Raw genomic sequence first — 21,401 nt, forward strand, 5'->3', positions numbered from 1 at the left:
CCCTCGAATGACAAGTGCGCGGTGATCCATATCTATCGTACAGACGGGCAAAGCATCAGTACGACAACAGATCGATTCAAGTTGTACAACATGTACAGCATACAAAATTAATATCCCTCGGTAAATTACATATCATTTATAGGCACTGGTATGATTACGCTTGACCAGGCGTGAAGCAGTAAAAACACGCCATCATAAATACATTGTTCGGATGGGACTGTCTGTCCTTATGAAGACGCTAGAACGCGGTATAGGTATGGAACAGACACATTTGTTGCTTGCACCGAATACTAAGTTACCGAGTTCGAACGGGAAATGCGAGGCTCAAAGGGGTGACACAGCAATTCTCTGACGGTAACACTCCCCCGAATCAATATATCCGTAGTATGATGCAACTATGCTTGGAGGTATTGGCATAGCATGTGTTGAGGATATATTTACGACACATACGCGAACACATCTGGTTGTCTGCAGCGAAATTTGTCGACTTCGAGCGATAGTGCGTGGCTGCCGAAGCAATAGTTCCGTAGTATGATATTGTAAATATGTGTGTAGGTGTTGGCATAGCAGGTTTTGAGGATGTTTTACGGCACACGCGGTGATTGTCTGCAGCGAAATGAGTCGCCCTCGAACGACAACTGCGTGGTGAGCTCGTGATCGATATATATCGTACAGACGGATAAAGCATCAGTTCGACAACTGATCGATTCAAGTTGCATATCGTACAGCATACAAAATTAATATGCCGCGGTAAATTGAATATCATTTACAGACACCGGCATGATTACGCTTGACCAGACGTGAAGCAGTAAAAAGAACCCCTCATAAATACATTGTTTGGTTGGGAGTGTCTGTCCTATATGAAGACGCTAGAAGGTGTTGAACAACAGTTGTTGCTTGCACCAATTACTAGGTACGAAATATCGGAAGTTAACACGTTGATGTAAGCCAAATTGAGAATCAGCTATTTCTTTAATTACTTATGATACTCATAATGTTACTTTATTTAAGTTAATCTATGCTGGGGCGCCTAATACACATTTCTACTACGACATTCATTCTGATTCTCGATACGACTCGAAATGACACACATATTTCTAATCATAACAGATCATTTCTCGTTACTGTCTGGGTCGACAACAAAGCAAAAGGGTCCAAGTACCATAGTATGAGACAGACCACAAGCGTCACTTTACACAGCCGAACGTATGGACACCTAAAATACGCACCACGATCTCATGGCTCAGAAGAAAACTATACTGACGTCACGGCCGACAATTATTCCTATGAGCCACCGTACACGAAAATGAACGACAAGTCATCCAGTGGATTTGACGGGCAATTATTCCCAAGACTCGTCCTTGGATTGACCACGGACCGATAGGTCAGGGCAGGCAGCTATTATCAAGCCACATCGTGTACGACCAAAGTCAGCTCTAGATCGTGGAAAAATACAGTAAAATTACAATGAATTAGCATAAATCCCAAGTTTCGTGTCTGGCCAGAGTACAAAGGTCAATCGAGATTCTTTGTTCGTTTTCTCTCTAGCGTTAATTATTCCCCCTTTTTGATTGCCGCACACAGGGTCATAAAAGTATTGCTGCAAAAATGAGAATCGGGTAATTCTTTAATTGTTTATTATACTGATAATCTTTGTTTGTTTATTATAAATCGCGAAACGGCGTCTAATGCACATTTATCTTACTACTGGTGTCTTTGTCCAATTGAATGACTCGGCAAATTCACGAATCAACGCATCCTTATTACACGTCTCAATTGGGTTGGCCAATGACAATATTTCCAAAGCGTCTTGCCACTTTGGATTGTCCACGCTAAGTATATCTGCCAATTGCTCCGCCTCATCCGATCTCTTTGCCATGATTAACTTATGCTGTATAGCGTTGGCCAAGATTCGGTCCGCTATCGTATCGCCATCGCCGTGTGGGACACACCTAAGTATATCCTCGATAAATCGCAACAGCGGCATACTTCCGGGCGATTTCATGATGGCTAATATTTCTTGCATCGTCATGGGCTTCGTATTTGGTACATCAACATGACTCTGACCCGAATCGCTACTATGGTCATCCAAGTCAATAAGATCAGACCCTGCGCCATCGTCCTCATTATCACCCTCGTCCCCCTTATCATCATCGTACCAGGTAACTCTGGTTCTTTTCCCTGGCCGGGGCACCACAATCCGCCCTTGGCGTTGTGTGTTTTGTGGGGTGAATAACGGCTTCGCAATTAAACGTGAACGTTGCGATGCTAGCAATCGTGGCACACCTTCCGAATCCGGTGGTCCCAGAATTGATCCTCTGATGACATGGTGGTCTGGAATCACATCTAATCCAGCCACTCCCACGGGAAATGATGACATTTGCATAACACTAGGATTTGTTATAGTCGGCGCTGCCCCGGGTTGCTTCAGAATTTTTTTTGGTAGCGTGGAATCACTAGAACTTGGAAGCAAAGCCTTCGTAAATACCGGAATGGTTTGAGTTGCACGATAATCCGGCGGTGGAGCGGACGGTCTTGGGTTCGCCAATGTAGGCATAGAAAGTATTTTGGACACTCCCTCCGTTTTTTCAAAATCCACACCCGCTTGAAATTGTCTACTCAAAACCTGGTCCAGTGTTTCAGCGGATATCTTGGTGCTAGCTTTTTCGGTGGCCTTTTGTACCGCGTTCAAATCAATTTCCGCCTGTTTGACATCTTTTCTAGCCTGTTTCAACTCTTTAACAGTTTTAGGTAGAATAGATTTTACCTCCTTCAAAAGTTTTGCTTGGTCCTGAACCTCCGATACTAAATGGTCTTTTTTAGTTTGAGTCGCGAGATGTCGCTGCTGAGTGTTTTTCATCAATACAATATTCTTTTGTAGTGCAGAAGCGTCATTCTTTCTCTTTTTCTGCCAAAAAAACCTCATAATTGCTTTAGAATCACCCCCTATTTACTGAATATTTGACACATTCGCCGTCATTATGAATTGCGCATGGTCCAATGACGTTATGACGTAGCAAGCGACCGAGAACACTATAATGCTGCAAACGCTAATAAAAATTGCAATCCGGCTGCCTGATCGTGGCCGTGTGAGCGCAAATTCAGTGGCCTCTGAAGACGAAATCATCCAGCAAGAACAATGATTACCAGGCGCCTCGAATTACAATTCCTCAGGGTGCCTCCAAATGTGTTAGTAGAATATCTTGCCTCCAATCTTGTTAGTAGGAAGATATTGTGTTTTTGCCTGGTTCTTTTGCTTGTAATTCAATTTGGCAAATCACTGTTGCAGGTGGAGCAGTCTTCGAAGTGTCTTGAACTTTCAATGACCTTAGGGTCCAGTCTTAGCTAGCATATCTGTACGTACTTGACCTTGGTACCTTAATACAACCAAATACTCCAATTAGACTTTACATTCAAGTAGCAATGTTACCATAGCAACAAACATTCGTAAAATGCATCCAACTGTTACTAAAGTTTTCTAAGATCGTGCAATTCAACACATATGCAATTAAGACCATTTTTCAACAGCAATTCCACGTATCCTATACTCTATTTCATGTATTCAATTGACCCAGGGCCAAAGCATTCTCGTGAAGGGCTTGTTACATTTTTATATTATCGTTTAAGGCTGATCAAGATTTTTTGTGTATTTGTATATTCTAGGGTACTTATCTAGTTTTATGACGGTTCTCACAAGCAACTTGTCTTGGTTTTATAACCGTCTAACCTCACTCAAGTGTAGGGGTCCTAGTCGCTGGGGCGTGGACTAGTTACAACGCATACTAAATAATTCACACAAAATCACACAATTTTCAATATATATTGATCCAAAAAAAATGCAATAATTACTTCACATATCTACACAATCATGTAACTTATATAGGGTTGGGCGTGATTTTATTCACCATTTTTCTGGGACTAGAAAACGAAACATCTATATTTAGCATCCCGTACACTACATATCTGAATGATTCAAACTTTTAGGGTCCTTTTACCCACTACACAAAACGTTATAACCTTTTATCGTTAATTATAACCTCTGTTTCAACCTAATAAGATAAGGAGATATATGAATTACGCTACCATTACGCCCTATACCATTATATATAAACAATCCGCGACTCTCATTTAAATCAATACGCAAATATACATGCATACGGAATATCTCCAAGAACACAATACAAATACATATTTCAAAAGCAATATTGAAAATTTCCGCCCATAAACACTCTCTAACAAATTTCTTGATTTACATAAAATCTCACTATACCCCTCCAATAGTTCAAACTTATTATCAGCACTCTCCATCGGACAATCTAATTAAATCGATTACATAAAATGTTAAAGCACGCCCTATGCTTATGCGAGCACCAACTCATCAACAATATTGTCCAATCATTTCGGGTTGAGACAACGCCTGATGCCGAACATAATACAATAATTCAATCTCCTTTTTGTCTTTCCATCGAATAAACCGCAGCTCACCTGGCTGGATCATTCAGTTTACCCTTCGCACTTTTCCATCCACCCGCAATCAGCTGATTCTTCCCATCTCTAAGATAATGGTTTTCCGCATCAGCCAATGATATTCCCATGCATTTTGAATGGCAAAATATGATAGCTTCTGGCAACAGTAGATCATAAATCATTTTGATTTTTAATTGTTCATCACGATGCCACAGCTGCGGGATTTCTGGGTCGATTACACACATCCAGTCCACCACGTGCGCAAGAAATTTGCCGATTTCGTCCTTCAACCCATGGAAACCATAATATTCAGGGACGTATTCCACTGAAAAATCTTCATATTCGTCGAAATATATCTCCCATAAGTCTCCAAGGACGCACATCACTCTGGGATGGAGTTGGTTGGTAAGGACTTTACATAAGTGTACCAGCGGTTCGGCTGATAATGTCAAAAATTCTATTTCTTTCTTGGCCTGCTCCATAAATTCTTCTTCGGTCGGAGACCAAGCCGCATGAACAGTTCGTGAAGACTCGCAATACAACGCTTTGCACATGGCGCATGCTTTAACAACATTAACTGGTAAATGTATCTTACACGTAAGCATTAAACCATTATATCATAAACTGTTTCACATCATCCATAAAATTTCAATTAAAACAATATTTATACATCACACATAACCACATGAGCCTATTACAAATGAGTATTTTTGACGTTCTAGGTCCAGTTCTAGACACTAGTGAAGGTTCAGGGTCACAATTACAGGCTTCATATGGATCAGCCGGGCATTGTTTTGAAGGGTAATAACTCACAAAATGCCAATTTTATTACCTCACTTCGTGTAAATTACATGACATACTATCTACCGTTAGGGCCGTTCGATTATTAAGATCTTACGCAGTACTTAATGAATTGGATAACTACGTCATAGGGCCATAAATTTAAATCCCTCTATTCATCCTCTAATAACTTCCTTATTGCTTCCGGTATAACCCGCATATACGACTCCAATTTCATAATATTTACAAAGTCGTCGATACGAACCATGTTATAGTCTTTTAATCATATAACCACTCCTGCCTTACGCATTAAACCATTACATAATTTCTCGTAATATTCAATTGCTTATTACTGCTCCACTATGACCTTTGGAAAAGGTACATCTATTCTTTTTGCAATTACTCGAAACACTATTGTCAAGCCCACCATAATAATATTAAATTTAATTATACCATATCATCCATCAACAATATTAGGAAATACCCTTAACCGCGCAAGGATCGGTCAAACGCCTTTCGTAAAATTACACATCTAAAATAATATAAAGAATTCCATATCTCGTAATTATGCTTAAATCACGACCCACATCTAATAAAATAAATCCGTACTTCACTTCTAATATAAAACACCTCTAAATGAAATTTCCAATGATACAACGCCTACTCCATGTCTGTCACCAAACCATACATTTGGCTGACTGTTCTTACGGCCATTAACGTCAAAACTACTTTTCAATAAGGGTAGTATCCCATTCTCGATTTACTATTTCCCTTTTCCCTAAACTCTAATTCCGACCTGTTTCGACTGTCATCATATCGACTGGTTCGAGCACATCGATCATAGCTACGGTGTTGTCCAACCTTCCGTTCATGATTCCACCAAAATCGCCTTCGACGATATTCGTGCTTCTTTTCCCGAACTTCCTGTTGGGGGGCAAGGGACACTACACGTGTAATTGTAATATCCATATTCTCATCTTCACAATCTGAGTCGCCCACCACCAACGGTGATTCCTCCCGTTTTACTGGATGAAGATAAAGTTCCCTCTCATCATCTATTTCTGTCGTGGTATCTTCCATCGATTCTTCAGTTACCGCCCATATATTACTTTCGTCTTCCTCAACTTCTGTCTGCGAGTGCCGATTCGCGTAAATTGAGTTGTCATTGGCGCCTAAAAGCTCAGTAGCAATTTCCAAAATGACTAGGTTCGACGTTAAATATTTATATTCAGCGCTAGCCAACGTAACACGGTCTAGGACAGATATTGCCGATATAACCCTCTCTGGGACCAAAACTCCGCGAATCAATTTTGTCTTTCTTTTGGGGATCATAGCTTGATTGGTACTTCGTAAATAGGAGCTCAAAGCTACGTCCAAAACGGTATACACACGGTCCCGCTGGTCTGAATAATGAAAATATTCTCTACGATATCGCTGTATCCACGCGTCAATATTGGGGTGACCTGGATGATTATTGAAATGCTTCATACCCAAATGCTGTTCTTGACTCAAAACAGTGGCTATCCAGTCTACGGTAGTATTCCTCTCAATGAAAATTGCCACCATCTCACACTCACATATTACCGAAAACACGTTCTCTCTTCTAAAATTCGCACTATGGACTTCATGACAATAGATTCCGTGTCCGCACATCGCTGGTAAGTGGGCCTATTTATATCAGCATTACTTTAATATAGTCTTAACGGAAATTACAATTTATTAATAGCGAGTTTTCCGTTTTGTATATCACACCAAGGATTACCACCACAATATTATCATGATATTACGGTCTCAATGCCAATCATCTTACAATTCGGTAAAGCGATCACAGTAACTACTCAAACTGAATACTCTTCTATCACGACAAGCCAAATAATGTGTTTCCGAGACTAACATGCTTTTCTCCTCCAAAACACCTTCCTCATTACTAGACAATCCAAATATTATCGCTTCCGGGTACAAAACCCAAATTATAAAATCTCTAATTCCCTCTTCTGGATTTGGCATGGCAGGGAAAATGCTACGCAGGAGCTCCCTAAAACATTTATGGAACATTTTCGCACATATACCAATTATGCGTGTAATCCACAAATCATTGCCCAAATACGGAATACAATAAATCTCCTCCCACATTTCATCCGAAAGTCCAGTATTCTTAAACGGATCTAGTTCACATCCCACGAAATGCGCCACATTATATTTCCTAGACCATCGTTCCACTCTGTAATCAGTGCCAAAAAGGGGTTTCGTGAAATCCGAATTCTTTGATATAAAATAGTGAAGATAATCTTTCATTCTTGTGCTGTATTTTTTTATCTGAAGGTACGCTCGACTACTGAATACCGTCTGCCATTGACAGGTTATCTGCGTTGATGTTAATTTGGCTTTAGAACAAAATAACTGAGGACAGTATCCCAGACAACTACATTGTGCAAGGCAATTCCCATGTAGACTCCCATACACATTCATCATTTCCAAATTCATTCCTTCCATCTCAAACCGCTCCTCCTCAACTAAGAATTGTTAATTAATTTTTCGCGATTCCTTTACCACTACAATCAGAAATAAGCATTAATAGTTATTGGTCATATATTCTTAAATTCCCAATCACCCTAACTACGCTAACCTTCACTTGTGACCCCCACAATCTATTTGACTTAAACCATATTTCGATGTATCCTATATATCATTTTCTCTTCTAGTGGCAACCGGAAATAGGCCTCACGCCCTGCCCAATAGAAACGAGCATCATAGGATAGTTAAGATCGGAAACTTATACGTCAGAGTGCCACCAATTCAACGTTAGACCCCAACATATGGTATCCGCAAACCCCAGCTTGCCCATATCCGTTAAAATGTGATGACCCGATTCCGGTTTTTTAAACCCTCTCATAATCTAATAATCGAGCCCGATTCAACGATTGTCGTGATCGCCTAACGTCATAAATTTTCCTGGAATATTTTATTCATGCTACCCATATCCGGTCATTTCCGTCCATATGGTCATTGTGCAAGACAGCAAAGAATTTTAAAATCAACGGACTAAATTTACAGGCTGACCCTACACTATTAAATGTGACATCCAATATTCTCACATTCTGATCTCTCTAGTTACACAACATTTATTGAAATTATTTTCCTTGTTGTTGAATTTAAAACCTTACTAATCGTACCACGGATTATCATTATCCTCTAAATCCTCATTTCTTGGCATCATAGTAATCCAATGATCTCTGTTTCGTTTGGCAATTCGGTATTTTACTTGTCTTTTCACACATCGGTAATTAATAGAGCCAATAATTATTCCCAATATCACAAATGATCCTACCACTACGGCAATTATTCCAGGTTCTGTAGAAACGAGCAATGTCATAATCTTTTTAAAGGTCAATATCGGTGCATTATAACCTTTACTCGTATAATTTTGTTCATCGCGCGATAAATTCTCCAACCTCTGCTTTAATGTCATTTTGGATTCCAGGTCAGTCCGAAAGGCAACGTCGGGTTCCAGCGAGTTCTCGGGCTTTGCAGTGTCCAGAGATATGTCCGTTGTTCTAGGGTCGTGAAGTCCAATTTCGATACCTGTAGTGATTCTGATGGCCTCCTGAGAATTTATAGTAGGTCGAATTGTTGTTCTAGTTAGTATCATATCACGTGATCCATTTTCACTCGATTCCGGCCACTTTCTGCCAGTCCTTATAACTCGCTCCAACATAGTTGCTGGTACAGAATCGCGAGAATAGTAACCCACCGGTGTGACTATAAGGTTCGCATTGTCCCATGACGCTGCATACCACATTCCAGAAATATACCAACTTGCAAACCTCACATCCATTTTTCCCAACAATTTTAATATCATGATTTGTATAAAACAATCATTCAACCTCGCTATGTCTTGGGATTGCCGTTCATATTCACTTACTATTTCACTATAAGAATATATCTGTATATTCGAAACATTTTTTCCCCTCTGATTATCGATTAGCAATCCGGTTTTGCTGATTGCTCCAGCTAATTGATCGAGGTTTTGTTGAATAGCAACAAGTAATTGATTAGTCATATCGTCCAAGTATTGTTGAAAAGTTAATCCCAAATGATCCGGTGGTAATATCAGAAAGGTATTATTAATTTCCATGGATCGTTTAACTTTGCCTTCTATAGGGCGACCTAATATTCTCCCATCATTCATATCAGCGAATACCGATTTATTGTGGGCCGGATCGTATCTCACATGGTTACGCAATGCGATTTTAGCCCTCACCCCAACGAACACATTTCCACACTCAACTACCTGAGTCCTATTTCTACAGAACCCGTCGCCATGTAGCATAGACGGAAAAGACGAATAGACTGGTAACTTACCAGATTGCAACTTAATGTCACCATCACGATAGACCCGCCCAGTGTGTCTCACCGTCGCTTTAATCCAGCGAATATTTTCATCAAATATCGGCCGGGTTCCTTTCAAAGGCCAATAATTCTCCGACGCGGCCCACTGGTATTGACTCTCTAAGTTACTTGTCTCAGTGGTATCACGAGATAAAAACTTATCCAAGGTATCGTCAAATTCTTGAATTAAGAAACCTCTAGGGATCGGTTCCAATATTTGCTGATATCCGGAGAAAGCACAAGATATACACACCGTTACTCGGTAACGCCTTCGTATGCACTCTCTCAACATATTCATTGGGAGATCCGTGGATCCAGCCAAATCATTCTCATCAGTGTTTTCACAAGAGGCCTGAACAACCAAATGCCGCTGTAGCAACTTAATAAGCAAAAATTTATAAATTGTCATAACGCCATTATACACATTTAAATTATTATCCCGCCTCAATGAATCAGGCGTTTCCGCCCAAACTAACATATGTCTTAAATCGGATTGTGGTTTTCTATGATAGGTGACATTTGTGAATAGATTACTGTATTGCAAACTCGGCCTAACCAAAGCCAATGATCGAACACACAGACATTGCTGCTCTAACGCTACAGGGTCGGTCCAGTATTTACCACGGGGTTGGAGATTTTCGCTAATTGTACGATTTTTCGATGAAATCATACCATATCGTCTTGATTCCCATCTTGTTGAATTCAAGGATCCCTCAACCTTCGGCAATTGGAACAAATCTTGCAGAGCTATTCGTTCCGATAACCGTGTTGTAGTATTTATCCATAAGTCGTAATTCAGCCTCGTGATTGGTTGAATCTTCAAGTCTGCCAACGCCCATTTATCCTTTTCACCCCGCCCTGACAGGGCACACGTTACAAGACAAATTCCGAAATTAAAGCAAACACTTGGCTTCATAATGATGTCCTTAATCCAATATGTGTAGTTTTAAATCTATTTCTAAATATTAGGAACTATAAGTTAAATCGCACAAAATTTATACATTATACTTCGATTGCCGCACTGCTTTTTTCACGATATTTCGGCGTGGTATAACGGTTGTGACAAAACTGGCCATTTCAACGTGATTATTCCTTTCCGCTATGGTAGTTTTTCGACCCTTACAACCTGGGGAAAATTTTATCAGACAATAGATTATTATTAATGCACCCAATACTATGCCAATCGGAATTAGAAATTTTCCTAATCCCCCAAAAATAGATCCTAGCCCGGTACCAATCATATCTCCAACTCCATCGACACCTGTCTTAATTAGAGATCCCGTATCTTGCAAAATTTCACCAATCACATGGCCGGTGCCCTCAGCTACAGTTTTTATGCCATATCCTATATCTTGGAACAGTTCTTTTCCTATCGAGCCGTTCAAGGAAATGAAGGTTATGTTATCGTGGCTAAACTCGGTAGTGTTCAAAACTATGGTGCTATTCACCCCTTGTTGGTAAACATTAACCCTATATTCAGTCTCTGTCATGGTGTCATTCAATTTTTCACGCGCCGCCTTTAAAATTTGACCTTGATGATTAGAAAAATTCCGATAATCTAACTGATACGCGGTTATCAATTGGCCATGTTCTTTCAAATGTATTAGTCCATTTTTAATTCGCACTAAATAAGCTTTGGTTGAATCAAAAATAGCTTTTCCCGTGCTATTTTGTAACTTTGAAATAATCAAATCATTTACAGCTACTTCTGCGATCGTCATAGAGTGCACAGTTTGAATAGTAGAGAAATACAAGTCTGCTTGAGCTATTATCATATTCTTGTTTTCATGAACTTGGGCAATAATGGCCTCAAGTTGGGCGTCGCGCGTTCGCTCATGTTCTAACATTCCTATGATTACTTGATTTAGATTTTGACCCTGGGACACCGTTACCGCTGCGAGTTGGTTAACTTTATCGGCCACTTCCTTAAGATCACTCTCCAACAATGTAAACCTAGTGTTCAACTGGTCAGTAAGATCTTTCGTCCTAGCATTAAACTCACTCTGTAATGTTGATGCAGCAGTTAATGTAAAAATTGACGAAAACACCATTATTAACGCAAAGAACAAGAACCTTTTCTTTCGTGATTTAGTACGTTTGGAGGAATGTATGCCACGCATTTCGCTCCTACCGTGACCCTTGATCACCAGCGGTGGCCCAGGAAATCTCAAAGCTCCATTTTCCGTATCGTAATGAATGTGATCAAAATGCGCTAATTTAATTTCCAACCCACCGACAGGGTCACGGCAACGCTCGGCATTTGCCAGCACACGGGCTTTACATTCTTCATCAGTTCTGGTCATGGATGGGAATTCAGAATATAACGGAAGACACCCCTGTGTCCTGCGTGGAAGACCGTCTCTCAAATCTTGAACTTTATCATATGCGTAAAGGGGAAGCAACCATTTAACACGCTCTGGTAACACTACCCACCATGCCTGATTAATTTCTCTTGGCCATAAATTTGCAACTGGGCGACGCTCTTGACCAATATCCCACCACGATTTTCGCTTAGGTATAGTATCGCCTTCCCAATATCCGAGCCCTTTGGAGAAATCCACTTCCATAATCAATAAGTCGGGTTTTGCCGGTTCGAAAGCATATACCAATCCAACCATACTGCACAAGACACATTCATGCCCATGATTTTTTGGTTTGCAATGTGCCATTTCATTCTTAGATTGATTGAATACGTTGTATAAATCGGCTTGGGTCTTGTTATTTTCTTCTTGCACGTGACAAGATGCACGAATACTGGCATAATTATCGAACAATCTCAAAAGCACCAATTTATATTTGGTCATGGCTTCTATAAACTTATTTCCCGGGTTGAACTGCCGGACATCAGAGTCCGTCATATTCCAATTCCAATGCAATCTGAGATAAGATCCTGTTTCGCGGGTGTATGTTACGGTCTTTTTCAGGGCCTGATACTGAAGGCCAGGCACAATGTACCCTATTCTACGTTCACATAAGCAAGTCCGCTCAAATTCATTGCTATCCGTCCAAAAATGACCTCGCGGAAATGCATATTGTCTGTAGCTTATCTTCTCGGCTATCACATACCCGAAAGTAGACGAATAAAACATCCCAGGATTCTCAAAACGATGCTCGTCATCTCCTGTTTCTTGCCATACATGACTTAAATTATACGATTCCCATCGTGTGTTCGGTAGTTTCTGCCATCCCTCGGGCATTGAGCTTGTTAATCTTCCAAATCTGGCATCTGTAATAGTTCTCGAACGGTCGCCATGAATGTGATCTCTTAAAGGTGCTCCACCGTGGCCAAGTGTGACTTCCAAGGCCAACAGCACAATACAATATGATATAGCGAAGCCCCAATTGTACATATCAATATTAAATACGTACACCACGGTCCGGAAATTGGTGGATCAGCAGACAAGATCATTCGCTTCCTTAACTGAAATCCTAAATTATCCTTTTTCTGCAAAAGACAAAAATCAATATACCCGTTGATAATAGTACTTATCCAACCGGCTACCCTATTCTACTAAAAATATTTACCACTACTAATTTGATCACACCGCTTTAACCTCTTGGGCCGTTTTTTTTTACACTAGCCTATAATTTGTTTTATCTTTTGTCCGGTCGTTGCAACTATAAGCAAAATGGCGGATGCAAGTAATTCCCACCCCCTACAGATTTGATACATCATACTTCGGATTGGAAGCTATTGCTTGCAGGAAATCCAGGAATCTTCGTTGTCTGGGGTGCTCACGAGCCCAAACCCAGAAATCCAAATAAGAAGCCAATAATTCTCGTTGGATGCCATGTCCACGTTTGATTGCCTTTTTCAAGCTGGACCACACGCTCTCGATCCCCTGGGTATGCAATGTTCGGTCTTCCGGAGATACGTAGGAGTAGCTGTGATTTATTGTACGATGACGATAACCTTGCCCCAATCGCTCTAAATTTCGATAAGAAGCAAAACAGTCAGTATGGATCGTTGTCCCTGGTTTTATATGTTTCACAATTAAACTCTCAAGGACCGGAGCCGTTCGTCCTAATTCTGGGGGTATAATTTCAAGGAATACCTTCTTGGAGGATCTATCAATGCCTCCCAAAAGCCAGACTTGAGCAGAAGCAACTGAACGTCCAGAAGCATTAGTACCTCTGCGTCTCCTTGAAATCAGCGTTTCATCCACTTCCACGATTGAGTCTCCACCCAGCTGACTTGTGTCCCGCATAAGTGCTTCGGAGCATATTTCTCTCAAGAAATTACACCAATCTATTACCGATCTAGCGCAAACCCCACTTTCCGACGCGATTCTATGCTGTGGTGCTTCAGTCGTCCAAAAATAAGTTACGAGCAATAATTCTTTTAATCCTATATTACTCTTTGAAAAGAAGGATCCTTTTCTTATGCTTGAAGTAGTGCGACAAGCTGCATTAATGCATTGAAATCGATAGCCGTCCTTTACAGCACCGGTGACCTCCTGTTTCATCGTTATCCCGCACAGAGAGCAATCCATTGATTTCGCCAACACTCCATGGTCTCTCATAAATTGTATGCAACAGTCCAGGTTAGTAATAACGCCCGTCACTGCCAATTGCTGTATATTCATAATTTTCCTCGTTCCGCAATAACCGCTTTTCTGTCAGCTATTGATTCACGATTCGCGATCGATGATCATCTGATTATAATGACTGCGATGCCCGCCTTTTATATCGACTCATACAACTTCCCTTTATATATCAGATACGTTACAGTTCGCCTGCAAATCATATTATACATCGATATTTATAAGTATTCAAATCACTAATTCGTAACAAGTTATATAAATTCACTCGTTTGATTTTATAGAATTACTATCATTCAATATTAACACCTTCATTTCCTTACCTGCTTCAAAAGCAGACAGGTTATTGTAATTTCCACCCGGTAAAAAGCAGTGTGCCCATTAATAATTTTCCGTTTATGACACGGCAGATTTCGCATGAGCGCCGGGACGAAATACCGTTGACTTAGGGCAGATCGTGCACAAGCTCCATATTTTCCTTCTGTACTGCCATGTTTTCTGCTTTTGACAGCCCTGTCCATTCGTTCACAGTTCTGAATGAGTATATTTCCATTCTTTGACTTCTCAATTTGCCCCCTTGATTTCCCACGTTTTGCAATAGCCGCTCAATAGTCGACCATAAAACAGCGAATGGCTCGAACAAAATCCGCTAGCGTGGTCAATTGCATGTCTTGACAAATGCCATGACACATCAAATGACACTGTGGTAGATGTGACACTCCAATCCAGCCTCTAACAGTGATCAATATCAACTTGATTGACAAAAAAATGTCACCAAACCCAGTCACTGAGAACCTACGAACCACCAGCTGCAAAGTGCTGAGACCGGCATACCGTTTGTTTTGATCTGTTGTAACGCATCGTTGATTACACCATAGATATCCTCAAAGGCACTAGATCGACAGCGACGCGCGTAGGTAATATAGGGCTCGGATATTCGTGGTGGATGTAGCCGAGTTCACAATTAAGGGGGGAGATTGACTACATAGTCTCATGAAAAAATCAATTTGTGACACTTTGGTGAATTCAATGATTATAATACTTGGGTATATGAAAGATGACATCTAATACAACAAATATTAGCAATAAAAAAATTTTTGATTTTTTTTCAATTTCTGGGGTAGCCTAGCCCCTTAAACTAAAAGACGCACACGATTTCAAATTGGTATTTCTTCACTGGCAAATATTTTTTCTCTGCGGGGTGGCACTTGTCTTGCAGATTGTCAGTACAGGAACATTTTGCGCCAGTCATTTATAGGCTAATGGACAATTGAACATATTTGTATGTATATAAAAGTTTTCGGACAGCATAAGGCAATAGGTCGAGTTTTTTTCTCTGCTTATCGTTCTTGCACACTTATCGGAGTTGCATATTCCATGGCCTAAAACTTCATATGTTTTGATGCGTCGTGGCGCGGTAATGGCCGACGCCGAACTGACAATTTCCATAAATCATGCGTATTTTTCTTGTCGAATGGTACTCAACAACGAACAGGTTCGACACCATCAAATTGTTGTTGCATAAAGTTGCATATATATTCAAAAAATACTCACGAAATTATTTTGGGCCCCCTTCGAGCTCCCCGCCCCCCCATTGGAGGGTTTTGGGGTGCGGTATAGTTACGGTCCTGGAGCGAGCTCGGAGGGGAATCAAAAGTATTTTGTAATTCAACATAAATCGTAGACTATTTTCGAGAAATTTAATCAACTTGAAAATTTTCGTCAATCTTCGCAATTTAATTTCTGTAAATACCTTGGTTCTGAAATGCATACGTCTCCCCTTAAGCAAAAAAGCATGCCTAATTTATAGCAATAGGAAGTTCGGTACGCGTCATTACCGCACCACGACACACCAAAAGACAGGTGCAGTTTCGGCGAAACTTTAGTAGGAATGTGTTAATCGTCAATAGCCACGATGGAAGGACGTGATGAATAGTCATGTCCTCCCAATCTGAACCACAAAATGCAGATGCAACCCGGGCACCCTCCGAGGAATGAATGCAGGGGAATTTGTGTGTGCGCCCCACGACATTTTTAGTTTGCTACACGTTTGGGTGACTACAATGTCTTTTGATTATATAACAGACGTCATGCAATAATGTAATTATAACAGCATATAAGATGTTATAAATATGAATTACGAGCTCGCAGCTCGACCGGTAAATCTGGACATCGGTGGCTGGGAGAGGATTGAAAATGAATAATATTATTATGTAATTATCAATATTACTAACGAATTTCAGTCATCAACCTGAAAATTGACTACCTTACGGGAGCCAGCCCGAAACCAACGTTTGGAGTGGGGGGGACGAGTTGCTGTTTTGGTCCTGATTCTAGCTACAACCCACACTAACATGGTGCATAAGCGGGTGGCTATGGCGCAGGCGCATATTGAGTAAAGAATTGAAAAATAACGACTGGCGCCCGTTTCAAATAGAGTCATATGAGAAAAAGATAAGGTGAACATAAAATTCTACCTTCCATTTAATACAGATATGCTGCAAGCTGCCGTTACGAGAAAGAAAGACTCGGTTATGATATATAAATGCAGCTGTCCGTTTTTAATGCTTCATTGTGAAAATCGTAATGTCTCATTTTAGTAGTACAAAATTTCAAATCGATTTCCGGTGTACGCACGCAGATAGGCATACGCCTCGCCAAACAACAACGATTCAACTGAGTTTGATTAAGCATACCCATTACCTAAACATCAATTAATAAGTTACCATGTGAAATTAGGCAGAGTGGTGATTATTATCCTGCTGCGAGGAGTGACGTCTGTATACTGCACTGAAAACCTGATATCCAGCGCGGGCGGGTGTTTTTACAATCACATTACAATGTACCATTTGCTGTACATTGTACATCGGATATGTGTTTACTATGTGTGGATACTTCTTACGCAATGATGAGCAAAGCCAATACTTCTGACGTAATAATGAGCTGTGGCATTTGAAAATAAGACGTTGGTGCTATCAATAAGCCTGATATAATATCGCTTCCTTGTTCAGAAATGTTCAGTTTATGTCATGGTTCTTGTACAAATAAAAAGTAATCGTTATTACACAAAGAAATCGATTAGATATGCGAAGTAGTCGATTACGATTACGATTACTTTGGAATTTTTTCGAATGTAATCGATTGCGATTACGATTACTTGGAAATGCTGTAATCGCCGCAATCGATTACGATTACTAATCGCGATTACCCCATGTCTGCCACATTTGGCCTGCGGGGCACGGTTTGGCAGTCCCTGATCTGTATCGTCATTAATAACAGTGATTGATGGTAGGCCACATAAAAATCTTGTTATAGATTAGTCATTTAAAGATACTTTTGAAAGCAACTGTTCTCATGATATCAATATCAATAATCGTTGGGGTACAATTTTCAACTGAACAAGTTACACATAATGTACAATGCGATGAGACACCATGCGATGTAATGAACTGATAGGAGGATGTCGAACGACACGCATCAGTAGCGATCCTTTACTCTATCATCCACCTCGGCCTAGAGTGCCCGACATCCAAGTTCTCTTTCGATATTGATCTTTTTTTTGAAGCCGTGGCCCTTTCTACTGGTTCTTTCGATTCCTGGTGAGTGCTTTGTTTCTTCGGGTCTTTTTCTGGGCTTTTTTGATAAAGAAGTTGGAGTCGGAGTCGGAGTCGTAGCCAGGGTCATTTTCAGAAACTCCGACTCCAGTCAGTATTCCTTCCACGACTCCGACTCCGAATCCAGTCACCACAGTTTTCACTGCTCCGACTCCGACTCCATCCAGCGAAAATTAGCGAAACTCCGACTCCGACTCCACAGCCCTGATGGCAACTCTAGTCTATGGGCGTGCAGCGAGCTGGTGCAAGACTAAAACACACAGACATTTCGCGTCCGTCCCTTTCCGGCCTGGACTGGACTTCATCATCTTACAGATATGATTTATAGATCAAAATACCTGATGCAGTGCAAGCTTTAATATGCACAGCAGTGTTAGTATGACTTGAATAATTACTGGACTCGTGTTTCGTGTTTTGAAAGACTTGAGTTGAGTGAGTTCACTATATAGACTTGACTTGATCTTCAAGTGACTTCATTAGATTTGGACTCAACGTATGAAAAAATAGAAAATGAATGTTGACTCGAGGTAAAATGTTTGAACCAATTTTCAAGTCTTTGAATATTTTACTTCAAAAGGAATTTTTACCCTGTCAGTCATCGCACTGAGAATTGATCTTATATTCGATATTGTGATCATTCATTTACGGGATTCGATTTAATTTTTTCGCTTTCGATATGGGTGGTTCCATCAACAGCGCCATAGGAGACAAAATAGCTTCGGCAAGCCCCAAACTGACATCATGAGGACATTGGCTACGGAAAGATGATAGTATGTACCATTTATTCTCTTTTACGAGGATCTGTCCTCTTTTATTCATGAAAAGTGGAAGGTCCTTCGAGGACGCAAAAATCCCAAATGTAGGTATTTTCACATTATGAGTTAGTCTCATTAGTCATTATACTTTCAACAAAGACATGACGTTGTATTTATTCCCAAAACATCAATGTAACCGTGAACCATGCTGAGCCGTTATTATTGCAGAAATTGTTCAACGTTCTCAGTAATATTTGTGCATTTTTACTTACTAGGATCTGTTGCAATTTATCGGGCGCAAGTTCGAACTTAACATACCGTAACTAAAGTGCGGCTGGTCGCCTCGATAAGCTCGTAGTTTTGCATGCGCAAATGTTGGGTCAAGTTCGAAATTTGGACAGATAAATTGCAACGGAACCATAGACGGAAAGAGGCCCAGTAATAAAGCAAATGTGTGTCAGTGTGAAATTAATGTTATACTGGGTCGTAGGCAATGTTCTTATTTTTTCAAAAGCTTGTCTCGCAGGGCTGTGGAGTCGGATTCGGAGTCGGTGGAGTCGGAGTCTGGGCAATTTTCGCTTGATGGAGTCGGAGTCGTGGGGGAAATACTGACTGGAGTCGGAGTCGGAGTTTGTGAGAATGACCCTGACTTCGACTCCGACTCCGACTCCAACTTCTCTATCATGAAAACATTTGCTTTCAAAAAACTTTCAATAGAATTTTTATGTACCACCAATCACTGGTATTAATAACCATAGAGATCAGGTGCGGCCAGCCCGTGGCACGCAGGCCAAATTTGGCACACGAGAAGGTTAGGTGTGGCCTGCTAGGTAATTCTCGAAATTATTTATGACATCAGGTACAATTGCAAGGCCAACCAAAATTTGATTAGCATGACCGCGAAATTTGATGATGACTAAAACAACAGTTCTGACGTATTGACGTATCCAGGGGCCAGCCACATTTATCCCAGATCTTCGTATATGACCATAAAGTAGGATGTTTCATAGCAGATTTATTTGACTTGAAATTTTTCTCGGTACTTCGCATGATTCATTGTCACTAGATTTCTTGCATTCAGTATTTAGGCCCCCTTTTGAAAATTATAAATACATATTATTCACAGAATTGAGTCTAACTATTCCAACATGCGGCTTCGCTTGTGCAGGTGCATTCGCAGCGAGATCGTCGACAAAACATTTGCACAAAATGATAAAGGCATGTTCACTGATACCGTCGATTTTGCTATGCCTAAACGTCGAATAATCCTGTCCTTGCCAAAAGAGCCCAGTGGTATACAGATGCGACCCCAATGTATGTTAGCAACATATTTATTGATATAATTCAGTCATTATCTTGCAAAAATAAATTTCGCGCTTCGCGCGACCAGGGCCTGATTGCGCACTGCACAGTTGCATGACATATTGCCATCAATTTTAAAGCGTATTGATATAAGTCTTATTTGCACTGTTACCGAATTCGGTTCGCTCTTATATCGGACAACTAAAAAAGGTTATCAACATTCCAGTTGCCCGCGAAATGGTTCGTAAATCTCATGTGTCCCTTTGGCTAAAAAAGTTGCCCACCCCAGATTTAGATAAAATTAGACATTACTTGCACATTACAACTCAGTTGCACAGGGGAAGAAAATCGCAATATTCGTTTTCGCGATGCAGTCAAAATTGATGCAATTTTTGGAATTATACCATGATACTGTGACAGAGCATATGCATCGGCTGGTATTGTAAAATTGTGAAAATGATGTAAATATGACCAGACGATGCTTCCCACTTGACAAAATTAAAAATATTTGTAGTGTAGCTTAGCTGTTTGGGTCGAGCAAATGATTAAGAAAGACTGCAAGTCCCAATCCTTGAATACTTGATCAAGTACATGTAGACTAGACATAAGCTATGGTCTTTGACTACTTAACTAAATTCCATTTATGATCAATGTCTATTAGTAGTAAGAGTATATGTGCTTGTAATCAGGATAGTGTGCAATGGCAAAATTAGTAAGTTCAATCTCTTTATTAGTTGTTGACTCATAAACGAGAGCTACACTTGGATTTTTTATCTACATTTTTATTATACAGGATTGGATATCTGCCATATTTGAATGATTCATACATTCCAGGATATTAGAGAGTCCATGTTATAAAAACTTGAAAAAAGAATGATATTTAGCAAATCTTTCTTTCAGGTTAATTGCATAGTGGATAATTCGAGGATAATTCGAAACAATTTAGCATGCCACCGTTAATCATATGTTTGCGTATGTTTAATGGTTGGATGATAGTCATTCAACCGACAATGTGGCATATAATTTTCGAAGTAAATTGATAATAATGCTGGAGTCGGAGTCGGGAGTCGGAGTCGGAGTCGGTCCGTTTAAAGACCCAGGAGTCGGAGTCGGATTCGGTACGTTTAAAGACTCAGGAGTCGGAGTCGGAGTCGGTATATTGCAAATGTGTGGAGTCGGAGTCGGAGCCGGAGTCGGTGGTAAAATTTACCGACTCCACAGCCCTGTTGTCTAGTGACGCAGCTACGTAACCACTGTTTAGCAACTATACCTTGGAAATGTATACATCATCGATCTTAAATGAACAATTCTGGTTTCGTTTTAATTACCGCAAAAAAGTCCTATTTAGGGGTGCCTAAAATATGGTAAGCTAATATTACTGCAACCATGGGTGATTTCATTCAATATTTATCGTTGGTGTGAAACTATACATGTGGCTCCGCTAAGTTCAATATATGTGTGTCACATATGTCTGAATATATCTTGGGTAATATGTGATACTTTGTGGTCAACTGATTATTGCGTTGGGTCGCGAAAAATAATAGACACAGCAG

At 40.3% G+C, this 21,401-nt stretch overlaps 3 protein-coding genes across 5 annotated transcripts in view; 2 read left to right on the forward strand and 1 right to left on the reverse strand.

The window, feature by feature from the left end:
• LOC145453237 (uncharacterized) overlaps positions 1–4,334 on the reverse strand; it is a 348,886-nt gene extending 344,552 nt beyond the window's left edge. For 2 of the 3 annotated variants that reach the window (XM_080331223.1, XM_080331222.1), the window contains exon 1: positions 3,378–3,417. The gene's annotated coding sequence lies outside the window, so the exon portion shown is untranslated. Of the gene's footprint in view, positions 1–3,377 lie in introns of all 3 variants that reach the window. The other variant, XM_080331224.1, reaches the window with a different exon arrangement.
• Positions 1–21,401, forward strand: part of LOC145453226 (uncharacterized) — a 555,138-nt gene that overhangs the window by 508,458 nt on the left and 25,279 nt on the right. The gene's annotated exons all lie outside the window — the stretch shown is intronic.
• The window catches only part of LOC145453228 (uncharacterized), a 378,716-nt gene that overhangs the window by 215,495 nt on the left and 141,820 nt on the right, over positions 1–21,401 (forward strand). The gene's annotated exons all lie outside the window — the stretch shown is intronic.

This window comes from Botryllus schlosseri, chromosome 13 (assembly GCF_051294905.1).
Source record: "Botryllus schlosseri isolate E-star chromosome 13, Bs_hap1, whole genome shotgun sequence".
NCBI lineage: Eukaryota > Metazoa > Chordata > Ascidiacea > Stolidobranchia > Styelidae > Botryllus > Botryllus schlosseri.